Source organism: Cyprinus carpio, unplaced genomic scaffold, assembly GCF_018340385.1.
Source record: "Cyprinus carpio isolate SPL01 unplaced genomic scaffold, ASM1834038v1 S000006753, whole genome shotgun sequence".
NCBI lineage: Eukaryota > Metazoa > Chordata > Actinopteri > Cypriniformes > Cyprinidae > Cyprinus > Cyprinus carpio.
The window spans coordinates 1,839,022-1,851,625 of NW_024879352.1; the positions used below are offsets into that span (position 1 = coordinate 1,839,022).

General features: G+C 36.3%; 3 pseudogenes; 1 reads left to right on the forward strand and 2 right to left on the reverse strand.

Moving 5' to 3' along the window:
* Positions 1–221: 221 nt before the first annotated feature.
* Positions 222–8,452, reverse strand: LOC122144698 (annotated as a pseudogene).
* Positions 1,433–2,500, reverse strand: LOC122144697 (annotated as a pseudogene).
* Positions 8,453–10,642: 2,190 nt separating the features above from the next.
* LOC122144714 overlaps positions 10,643–12,604 on the forward strand; it is a 7,568-nt pseudogene continuing 5,606 nt past the window's right edge.

The following is a 12,604-nucleotide window of genomic DNA, read 5'->3' on the forward strand; positions in this document are numbered from 1 at the left end:
ACTACCTCATTTGTACCTTTTTCTGAGTGTAGATTGAATTCATGTTTTATGGCTTTCAAATCAATAAATAAGGTGCACAAATGGTCACTCATGGAAAGGTTACATGTGATGGTTTGAAAATGAGATGTAAAATTGCAAAATCACAAAGATACATGAGTCTGTACATGAATTCTTCAATACAGGCAGGTTAAAGGTAAGTAATAAAATGACAGAAAAACAACTGTGTGTGTAAAGATGTTTAATGTTTTTTAAAGAAGTATCTTATCCTCACATAAGACATTAATTTGACATTTATTTGGTCAAAAACACAGTAAACATATCAGTTACCGTAATATAATTATATTAACACAGCACACACACTAAGCAATCACAAAGTAGGGGGAAAACACCTAGTCACCAACCATGTACATGTATATATCGAAGGTGTGGCACCCTACAGAAGTAATAAGAGGCTGGCAAGCACATGTTTTAAAAACTTATGCATAATCAATAGATGTTGTAGGAGGGAACAAAATAATGCATAAAGAGCTAAACAGAGGTTCTGAAAAAGGTTCCCACAGTTTAACAATGTTTTGTTTTCAGACAGAACAAATTCTTTCCTTGTGTATTCAGGAAGTAAGTGTTTAAGGCCAGAGCACATTTCCTGTGTTTATAGTACAGATCATCATCTATGTAATGGTGGGACATAATGGCAAAAAAAAAAAATTATTATTAATATCAAAAATTCCCAAATAAACATAATGGAACTGCGGGTGATATTTCTTGCATAAAATTTGCTATACCCCATACACTGCATCCTCAAACAGCAGGATTTAGCATCTCGGGTGAACGCAGAGCTTGCAGAGGGGCTTGTGTGAAGCCCACCTGGCTCTCCAGACTGGACTCCTCACCAGGAGGAGGGCTGAAACTGAAATTCTGCAGGAGAATGGTGAGAAAGATGAACAGCTCCACGTGAGCCAGGTGCTCTCCTGGACACTGCCTTTTGCCTGTCAATGGATCTCAGTTGAATTATTTGGCTGAATTTCATATGTTTTACAGTTGTGGTTTAAAATTGACAGAAAAAATTATTTGGCTACCTGAAACATTGACTCTGCGCTCATTTGTAGACGCTTCTGGAAATCAACATCATAATACTCATATTGATGGCCGAACACCAGGCTACCAATAACACTGGCCACTGCGTTTTTGACAAGATAAAAAAAATGATAGGTAAAAAATGACAAGGTAAAAACAATTACAGAATGATATTTATTTACTGAATATTTTAGTATAAGCCACTTCAGAAAAGTTCTTTGAAATGCTAGCGGCTTGTGAAAACTGTTCTACATATTAGTGTGTTTACACCTTTCAAATAAAGGTTCCAAAAGGGGGGCTTCACAGTGATGCCTTAGAAGAACCATTTTGGCTTTCCCCAAAGAACCTTGCACTGAACAGTTTCTCAAAAGAACTGTTTTTATTAGATTAAAGTATATTTCAGTAATCACCATTTTGAAGTATAAAAAGACCTTCTGTCCATTTGAATCCATGGGTTCCATGTATGTTAAAGGTTCCTCGTGGAAAATAAGATTCAATAAAAAACTGCAGATGGGTTCTTACCCTGCTCTTCTTTAAATGTTCCACACAGAAAGTAGCACTCTCGTTGAATATGTTTTCTAGAGTCTTCCTCCCCTCTCCAAAGTTTTTCAGGTGACTCATAGAAAACTGCTGTTTTTTTTTTTTTCCATGAGTAGCCATTGTTAAAGGACAATCCTTTTTTCCGTCAGGGGTCAGCGTCAAAGTCAAAGATAGTGAAAAAGAAAAATTGTGTTTTAGACCAGCTGTACAATCAGAGAGGATGTTTTTCTGAACTCTAAATAATTAGCATCCATAATTTCCACCTATTGAGCAAGACCACTTTGCTTATCTGCAATAAAACTATATACAGTAATCACAAATTATTCTGCTATTTTAATTCCATATACAGTAGCTGTATTATAAACAACATTTTGTGTTTCCTTTCTTTGACACATTGGTCGTTTTATTGCTATTGTTAGATTATTAATTATAGTTACTAACCTCTGCCTTAATAAAGTGTGTCAAATAAAGTTGAAACATGGCGGTAAGTGAAGGTTTCCTCTTGAGTGATCAAATACTGCATATTAATATAAAAATAATATCATTGTAAATAGTAAATAGTAAATTAGCAATATCTTAATGTTACATTATTATTTCAGTGTTGTAATAAATTTCCTCATAAATAAAGTTCCTCACCTGGTCCACAGTTTTAGAGTTAACATCAGTAAAGAGACATTGGGTAGCGGCCAGCGTCCTGGTGGAAAATTTGCTGGATTTTTATGTCTGGTCAAATCTATATGCAGCAGCAGTAAACAAAAAAAATAAAAAAAAATAAAAAAAAACCAGCAGCTTCTAAAATCCAGCCATTCATATAAGGAATGCAAAATCATGGCTGAGTCTATGGGCAGCCAATTCCTCTGAGGTAAACCAACTTATTTTAGACAGGCTGATAAAAACAGTGTGTGTGTGAGAGAGAGAATTCAAAAATTCTATTTATATTAAAAAAAAAAAAAGATTTAATGTGGGTCTCAGCATCAAGGGACCATACGAGCAGTTTGGGATCATTATGTAACCCGGTTACGTAGTCAATGTTTATAGTTCATGCCATAGTTTCCAACAAAAACAGAGCCTCAACTCAACCTCTGTGGGAACCTTCTGCATTCCACATGAATCTCTACCAGGAACAAGTCATAAATAATGACTGAATTACACAGTTTGAACTACACAAGACTTAAGAGATAAGCCATTTGCATGCATGCAGAGAAGACAGCAGATAAGAACTTCTGTGCAATCGTGACAATGCAAAAGTGTTTTAGTTGGACGACATGTTTCTTAATGCATAACACTACAGCTAAATAGTAATAATTTATAATATTATTAATATTATAATTATTAGTATTATTTATAATTATTATAATAATTATAGACCAATATCAAATATTCAAATATGTTGATCATAACATACTTCTACAGAGACTGGAAAACTGGGTCAGGCTTTCTGGGATGGTACTCAAATGGTTCAGGTCATACTTAGAAGGGAGAGGTTATTATGTGAGTGCAGGAGATCATAAGTCTAAGTGGACGTCCATGACATGCGGAGTCCCACAAGGCTCAATTCTTGCACCGCTCTTGTTTAGCCTGTATATGCTCCCACTAAGTCAAATAATGAGAAAGAACCAAATTGCCTATCACAGCTATGCTTATGATACCTAGATTTACCTAGCCTTATCGCCAAATGACTACAGCCCCATTGACTCCCTCTGCCAATGCACTGTTGAAATTAACAGTTGGATGTGCCAGAACTTTCTTCAGTTGAACAAGGAAAAAACTGAAGTCATTGCTTTTGGAAATAAAGTTGTAGTTCTCAAGTTAAATGCATACCTTGACTCTAGGTGTCTAACAACCAAAAATCAAGTCAGGAATCTTGGTGTGATTTTGGAGACAGACCTTAGTTTCAGTAGTCATGTCAAAGCAGTAACGAAATCAGCATACTATCATCTCAAAAACATTACAAGAATTAGATGTTTTGTTTCCAGTCAAGACTTGGAGAAACTTGGAGAAATGGACTATTGCAATGGTCTCCTCACTGGCCTTCACAAGAAGACCATTGGACAGCTGCAGCTCATCCAGAACACTGCTGCCAGAATTCTGACTAGAACCCAAGAAATCTGAGCATATCACACCAGTCCTCAGGTCCTTACACTGGCTTCCAGTTACATTTAGGATTGATTTTAAAGGGACTTTTACTCGTTTATAAATCACTCAGTGACCTAGGACCGAAATACATTGCAGATATGTTCACTGAATATAAACTAAACAGAGAACTCAGATCATTAGGATCGAGTCGATTAGAAATACCAAGGGTTCACACAAAACAAGAGGATTATATTTAGTTATTATGCCGCCCACAGTTGGAATCAGCTTCCAGAAGAGATCAGATGTGCTAAAACATTAGCCACTTTTAAATCTAGACTCAAAACTCATCTGTTTAGCTGTGCATTTATTGAATCTGCACTGTGCAATGTCCAAAACGATTGTACTGTATTTTATTAATTGCACTGTATTTTATGCACCTTGAAATGATTAAATTCATTTTTAAATCAATTTTTAAATAATTTTCAAAGTTTTTAAATTCCTTGTTTTATTTTGTGATTAGCACTTTGAATTACTTTTTATGATTATTTTACTTTCATGTAAAGCACTTTGAATTACCATTGTGTACGAAATGTGCTATATAAATAAACTTGCCTTGCCTTGCCTTGCCTTGCCTTAAAACATGATATGAATGTGTGTAATGTACCATACGAATATTCTTGCTTCCACAGGGCCTTTGTTCCTGAATGAATAAGTAGTCAAGAAGGTTGGGGAGGTAATAAGACACCCTTGTTTTGCTCTCTTCCTCTTATTCTCTGTAGAGATGTTGTGAAATGCCTAATGTGTGCTGCTCCTTTTTCACAGTCTGAGAGGTTTGTAAATGTAGATTTTTTTCACACTTTTTAACACTGGGTACAATTAATACACTCTTTTTTTTTAAGATTGTAAATAAAGGAAAGAAAAAGTAGAAAAATACTATTTCAGTCTTTCTACTTAAACATGTTTAATTAAACGTGTTACTTGACATTTCTTTTGTAATTATTTCTGAAATGTACTATCAATTCTTGAGTGGAAATTGTTTCTACACCATTTTTTTTTAAATTCAGTAGAAAGTGTTGATTGAACAAACAAACTTGTTAAAAAGGGACAAATTAATGTGGACCTTCTGCACATCAGAGAGGGACATTTGTCCTAAAAGCACACACACCTAATCTAAAAAGGGAGTTTGTCCCTGCTATGTGTTGACTGTACACTCAGTGTTTCAAGCTTCAAGAGGAAGAGGCCTTTCACTGGTTTTGGGGTCGCAGTAAGTTACATAATACCACATCTGTTGTTTAGCAATCAATCTGTGACATTCCTTTACTCAGTGTAGTTAAAGTAACTCAAAGAATCTTTTTATTTGAAACAATTCTAGTCATTTTTATTTTTTTGCATGAAACATAGATGTTTCATGTGACAAATTTTCAGCACAGGTATAATTTATTACATGACAAATATGATTATTTACACATCCGTAATTCATTTAGACAGTGCATTAATACATGAATCAATACATATGCATTTGTACATCAAAATTATACATTTACACTTATACAGTAAAATCAAGTGTACAACATTGCAACAATGTTGCATTTTGAAAAATGTGGAAATGAGATGCTAACATAAAAGATAATCATACAGAAACACATATCAGAAAACATACTTTGTCTAATTTTACTGACTTTGTTCTGTTCTAACGTGAGGACACACACATACGGTAGGGAGCAGGAGCATATGTGAACCATATCTCACCCACCAAACTGGGTTCCTCTCCTGGACATTTGGAGATGGTGAATTGCTGCAGCAGGGAGGTGAAAAACAGGAAGAGCACCTGACGAGCCAGCTGCTCTCCCAAACATGCTCGCTCTTACCTATCAGCATATGACATAAAGCAAAATTAAAAATCACATTGTGGTCAAATGATTAATCACGATTAATCACAACCAAAAAAAAATATTATTACACAAAATTATGTTACTTTTAGGGCTGTCAAATGATTAATCACGATTAATCACATCCAAAATAAAAGTTTTGTTTACATAATATATGTGTGTATACTGTGTATATTTATTATGTATATATAAATACACACACATGCATGTATATATTTTAAGAAGAATATGTTTATGTTTATATATTAAATATATTTATATATAATATAAAATATAAGAATATAAATATATAAATGTATATACCTGTAAATATTTTCTAAATATATAATTTATGTGTGTGTATTTATATATACATAATAAATATACCCTGTACACATACATATATTATGTAAACAAAACTTTTATTTTGGACGTGATTAATCGTGATTAATCATTTGACAGCCCTAGTTAATTTTGGTATTTTTGTTGTATAACAGCCTAAGAGTTCATTCATTCAAAACCACTCATTGTTTTGCGAGAAAAAAAAAAGTCACTCATTAAATTATACATTATTGCATTAGTTTATTTTTTATTAATTTATAAAACCAAATTGCCCTGGTAATGTGAGTGCTAGTTTTGTTCTTCTGTGTTTATTACTAGTCCACAAAAAAAATCCCACACTGAGAAGTTATTTTTAAATGTTTATAAAACATTACCTGCTGAAAAGGCCAGGAACGCATCTCTCTTCCGAAACTGGCCATTTTCATTGAGGAAGTGTCCTGGGTTAAAGGTGTCTGGTGTCTCCCATTCGTTTGGATCATGCAGGACTGAAGACAGGATTGTTGAAACAGCAGTGCCCTAATAAAGAGAGAGTGAAAACTACTGATTTGTGTAGCAATCAACAATGGCTGATTGACATAAGAAATTTATGCAGATATCAGATCATTGTCTATATATTTTAAAATACATATATCTTTCAATCAAGATTAGACTAGTCTTGAATAGAATAGAATAGAATAGAATAGAATAGAATAGAATAGAATAGAACAGAATAGAAAAGAATAGAATAGAACTCATACCTTAGGAATGAAGTACCCCTCCTAGTGTTGTGTCTTTAACAGCTTTTTTAGGGAATCCCAGTGGAACAACATCTCCAAGTCTTTGCATCTCATGGATTACAGCATCAGTGTAGGGCATATTAACTCTGTCAGCCAAACAGGGTTGACGTGACTGTCCAATCACCCTGTCTATCTCTTCCTGGACCTTTCCTGAATGGGAAATACAAGTTAGTTGTAAAGCGGTAACAATGTGGTTACAATATGTCTATTCTTTAAAAATTACAACCAAACTCACTCTGTGTTTCTGGATATTTGATCATAAAAAGCAGACCCCAGCGTAATGTAGTAGCAGTGGTCTCTGTCCCAGCCTCAATCACATCTAGGCAAGTTATCACTAACCCTTCTATGTTAAAACCAGCCTTGGGGTCACTCTTTTTCTGTGGGAAAAAAGAAAATGCTGACTTATTCAAAATTCAAATTCAAAAAGAAAATTCCACCTTTACTGTACCTTTTCCATCTCAGTCAGATAGTTGTCTATTAAGTCACGAGGGTTTGAAGAGTCCCAGTCCTCTCTGTGTTTAATGATCTCTCCTCTCAGGAAATTTGTGATCTTCTTATAGTTGGAAAAAATTGTCTGGTGGGGGCCAGGTAAATATTCCAATAGCCAAGGACACACATTGTACAGCTGTAAAAAATGACATTATGGGTGATGAATACAGATTTTGAATTATAATTAACTCACAGGATGTTAAAATATGAAAGTAGTGTCTAAGGTTGCTATTATGAATCAGTACCTGTGCTCTAGGAGAGCCCATTAACTGAACACATTCAGTGTCAAGACGCAGGATTCTTTGGTAACATTCATCATGATACTCAAAGCGCTGACCAAATATCAAAGAAGCAACAGTATTTGAGACAGCACCGTTTAAGATGGTCAAAGGGTTGAAAGGTCCTGTTTGAGAGAAAAATGGATGTTTATTAAATTGCAAATTGGTGTCTTTCTTCTTTGCCCCTGTGAACTTAAATTCTCCTGTTAGTGAGACATTTACACCATACCCTTTTCTGTCTTAAAGGCATCACAAAGGTAGACACACTCTTGCTGGATCCTGTGCTCAAGGCTTTTCTTCCCCTCTCCAAACATCCTCAAATGGAAGGCAGCAAACTTCCTATGTGACCGCCACAGGTATCCATTACTCAGTGAAATACCTATATAATGATGAAATCTGATTATCAATTAATAAAACATCACCAACCCCTTTTGATAATAAAAACTGGTATTAAGCATTAAGGACATTGTGGTCAGTGTGTACTTACCAATTGCCTTAAAAACTTTGTGAAACAGAGGGACATTTGGACGCTCAACAAAACTGTCATTCTGAGTAACGAGGGCTTCCTTTACCATTTTATATCCAGATATGATGACTATTTTCTCACTGCCCACTCTTAAGCTGAACACCTTCCCATAGACTTCAGCCAACTGAAATTCAAAATATTTATTTTATTTTATATCAGTCAAGTCCAGAAACAAGACAATAAATGAAATCATCTCTAAAATGACAAAAAATAAAAAAACAAACAAATTAAAACCAAATCAATCAAACACCAACCTTAGCCATGGTCCTAAAATCCATCTTAGTGAAGACAGTTCCCAGGAATGGTACAGGCCAGGGTCCTGGCGGGAAATTGGAAGGATTCTTGTTTTTGATCATATCAACAAGGAGCAGAAATACAAAAAAGAAAATGATCAAGCTTTTAAAATCAAAGCTGTCATATATCAAGTGCAGGATCATGGTGGTAGAGGAATAGCAGATGTCTTATTTTGAGATCTGTGGCTTATAAATGATCATTGATATAAAAACTTTTGTACAGGACTGGGAGATGTAAATACTGGAGGGGAGGAGTAGAGAAACATTACATAAGGCACTCCAGATTCCATGAAGGTGGAGAACGAAACCCTATAGAAACACATTTATCAAAAGTAAAAGATTGATGATAAGCGCATAAGATATTACAAACACATGGACAACATCACAGTCTGGCCTTACATGTTGGCATCTACACTAGAGGTTTAAAACCATGTTAATACTTTCTTTCTGCAGCTTTAATCGTACATGTACATATAGTAACATATTTTTGTCAGATCTTTATTTTTTTCCATGCTTTCATATATAATACATTGGTACATTTTAATATGTACCATAATTGCAAGCTCATTACTGAGTTCAAGGGTGAATATGTAGAATTATTAACTTGAATCTGAGAATCACATGCATGACTAATGCAATGACATTGCATTTTAAACCTACGTAACAGAGATATTTATTGCGACAAATGATTTGCCCAGTTGTGATTTATTTACATAAACATCAAAAGAATGCTTAGTAAATCACACACAGTATACAATTTTTATTAATACATTAGATAAACATGTTGTGATATACAGTATGACATACATTTGTAGATCAGAACAAATAGGTATTAGTATTAAAACATTGTGAAGATAAACCACCACTATAAAGCCTACTTAATGGTAACATAAAGAACGAAAACTTACAAACTTTGTAGCAGATATTCTATCATAACAGATATCCATAAACATGCTACAAAAAAAAATGTGTGTATACTCTTACATGAGGACAAACACATACGGTAGGGAGCAGAAGCATATGTTGACCACATCTATCCCTCCAAACTGGGTTCCTCTCCTGGACATTTGGAGATGGTGAATCGCTGCAGCAGAGAGGTGAAGTATAAGAAGAGCTCCTGACGAGCCAGCTGCTCTCCCAAACACGCTCGCTAACCTATAAGCAGATGCCATCAGCTAAAGTTAAAATCATAATGTGGGATGGACAAAAATTATTCACTCACCCAAAGTCAATAAAAAATTATTAAATACAAGCATATAACTTTTTAGAAGTTATATATGATGATATGTTTGCACATTACCTGCTGAAAATGACATGAAGCCATCTCTCTTCCGAAACTGGCCATTTTCAGTCAGCAAGTGTCCTGGGTTAAAGGTGTGTGGGGTTTCCCATTCGTTAGCATCATGCAGGACTGAAGTTTATTGTAACAGAGGTGCCCTAATAAAGAGAAAATACAAACTTCACTGTTGTAGACAGGACTACACCCCTAAACAGAAAAGAATTTAATATAATTCATATCTTAGGAATGAAGTATCCTCTTAGTGTGGTGTCTTAGCTTTTTTAGGGAATCCCAGTGGAAAAACATCTCCAAATCTTTGCACTTCATGCATAACAGCCTAAGTGTAGGGCATATAAACTCTGTCAGCCAAACAGTCCAATCACCCTGTCTATCTCTTCCTGGACCTTTCCTGAATAGGAATACAAATATTACTTGTATAATGTGTGTGTTTTTTAGACTTGTTCATGGAAAGCTCCTGGACCTGATGCATTTCCAAGCTAACTTGCAGATGACATATAACCTGCATGCTTCAAAAGAAGAACAATGATTATTCCTGCATTAAAAATCAGTACTCACTTTGGATTTCTGGGAACTTGATCAATATAGGAATCCTTCCAGTTTTCTATTCATAAAACAAAGCATAAAATGATCCAGCTTTTAAAGTCAAAGCTTTCATATACAAATTTCAGGATCATGTTGAAGAAAACGGCACATTCTCTTTGTCAGAGAACATCAGAGTACTGGATATCTGCAGTCTATAAATGCTTATGCTTGACTGGGAAACAGGGTCGTCGTTTTGAGCAAATTAACTCGCAGTGAAACCAGGCCCTGCCTTTCACACAGCGACTGCAGACCCCTCTCCATACTTAGGAGGCCCTGCTGAAAAAAAGTAAGGAAAGGAGAGGACATATTCCAGAAAGGAGGGAGAAACAGACCCTTATTACTACTACTCAGGGGCGGACTGGCCATCTGTGTGGTCTGGAGAATCACAGAACGGCCGGTGCTCCAGGACGGCCGGCGGGCCGGCCCACCACCTGCCACGCACGCAGTCATTAGGGCAGCAGTTAAGAAGTGAGGGGGCCAGACAGCCATGCAGGCAGCATGCCACCAGTAGATGATGATGAGGCGATGCAGAAAGATGAGCTGGTTTCCACAGGGCAGATCCAGGACAAGTAAGTAGTGGAACATGAGAAGGAGAAAGAGAGTTTACCTTGCTAGGGTGAATGTTATGGAAGTGACTCTTCAGGTTGCTACATTTTTTAATGACTTATACATTAGTTAAAACCAGGCTAAAGGCTTCAAACATTTTAGCTGGTAAAATAAAGCTCACATGCAGTATCTAATATTAAGAAATAGGTTGTGGCTTGTACTTTTAAAAATGTTGGTAACGTTACAGTTAAATGCTTCCAAAACTCTGAAGATTTTGATACAGAAGTTACATTTTGTAATGGTGTATTTTCATTTAGATGTTGTATTATTATTTGTGCAGTAAGATTAATTACTGCCTAAATTATAATACAGATTATTAAGTTATAAAATTCATTTTAAGACAGCATGGAATATATTGTAGAATATGGGCTGTTATAACGAGTCGATTAGATTATATAATCTATTCGCATGATATCTGGTTGGAATAAAACCATGTTTTTTTTTTTTTAACTGCCATTCGCATCATTTGTTTTATATTCAGGTTGAGCTTGAGACGCAAGAGCCGAGAAAGGACCCGCCCGTCCAGCTCAACATCTAGTCAAGCAGTGTAGTGCTATTGCTATAATTTGGATGGTAATATTATCAGGGAGGCCCAATTAAAGTCTTGGGACAGCTCATGCCAGGGTGTTTTGTTTGTTACATTTTCGCGTTTCGCGCGCGCTGATTGTTTGGGCGCGCTGGGGCCTAGTCAAACTCCCAGGGCCGTTTTTTTAGTCCGCAGATCCGTCCCTGCTACTAACTATATGCAGTATTTTGAACACATACATTTGTCAAGAGAATCGAAGTTCTTAATAACATGGGATAAATTAACATCTGTAGCCTTGTATTTCATAATACTTAAGCAATCATTTCGCAAGTTTCAAAAACAATGTGTTAAAGGGAAGAAATTGATGAATTGTTTACCAGCCAATCCTAAAGGAAGAGAGACCCGCAGTGGCATCTTGTTTCCCCACGTCACGTAGTCGCATTTTCATTTTCGATTTTTTTTTATATTCGTTAAATAAATTTCACTGATTCCTACTTGTCCTTTTTTGCAGGTTACACGTTAGCACAACGAAGGTGTGTTGGGCGACGTGATTGGTGTGTGTTGGGCGCGGTATGTTTTTTGTGTGTTGGTGAATTATGCCATTTAATCAAATAAGCCCGTTATTAACAAATTGCGCGGCAGTTCTACATTTTTTATTTATTTGGTCAACCGCTATACATGAGTTACATCATGTTATTTCATTATTACATGTCTCGTTCAGGACAACGCTCGCAGACTTTGAAACATCTAATCTAGGGCTTGGCAAGATGAAGGGGGCGTTAGTTCAGAGATCTGCAGCCAATAAGATGCTCCTACTAGGGGGGGTGGTGGGGTGGGGGGCGTGGGATGGTTGGGTGTTTGGGGGGTGGGGTGGTTATGCACGTGTGGGGGGTTGTGGCCATTGAGGGTCTGTGGGGGTGGTTGGGGGTTGCTAGGTTTTGTGGTGGGTGGGTGTTTTCGGTTGGTGTCGCTAGTGTCGGTCATTCAAAGCAGAAAATCGTCATAAATTACATAAGGAAGATTCGGTGAATGGACACTAGTACGATTGTTTAGCCTTAAAAAAAAAAACCATTCAGAAAAGGCACCGATTCGTTTCACGAACAGCTCTCTCTCCGGCATATCATAGCTGGTTGCGAAAATTGTTTTTGCAGGTTATGCACGTTGTAAGAAAAACAAAGTGACAGCCAGGAAGTAACCAAATTAAAGGGCAAACTTTAAGCGTAGTCACGCGTTCCTAGTGGGCAGAATAAATGGGATAACACGCGTGAAATGGTGCTTGGGGAATATTTGTCGTCTTTAAGCCTCTTGCAGTGGAGGCAAGTAGGCAT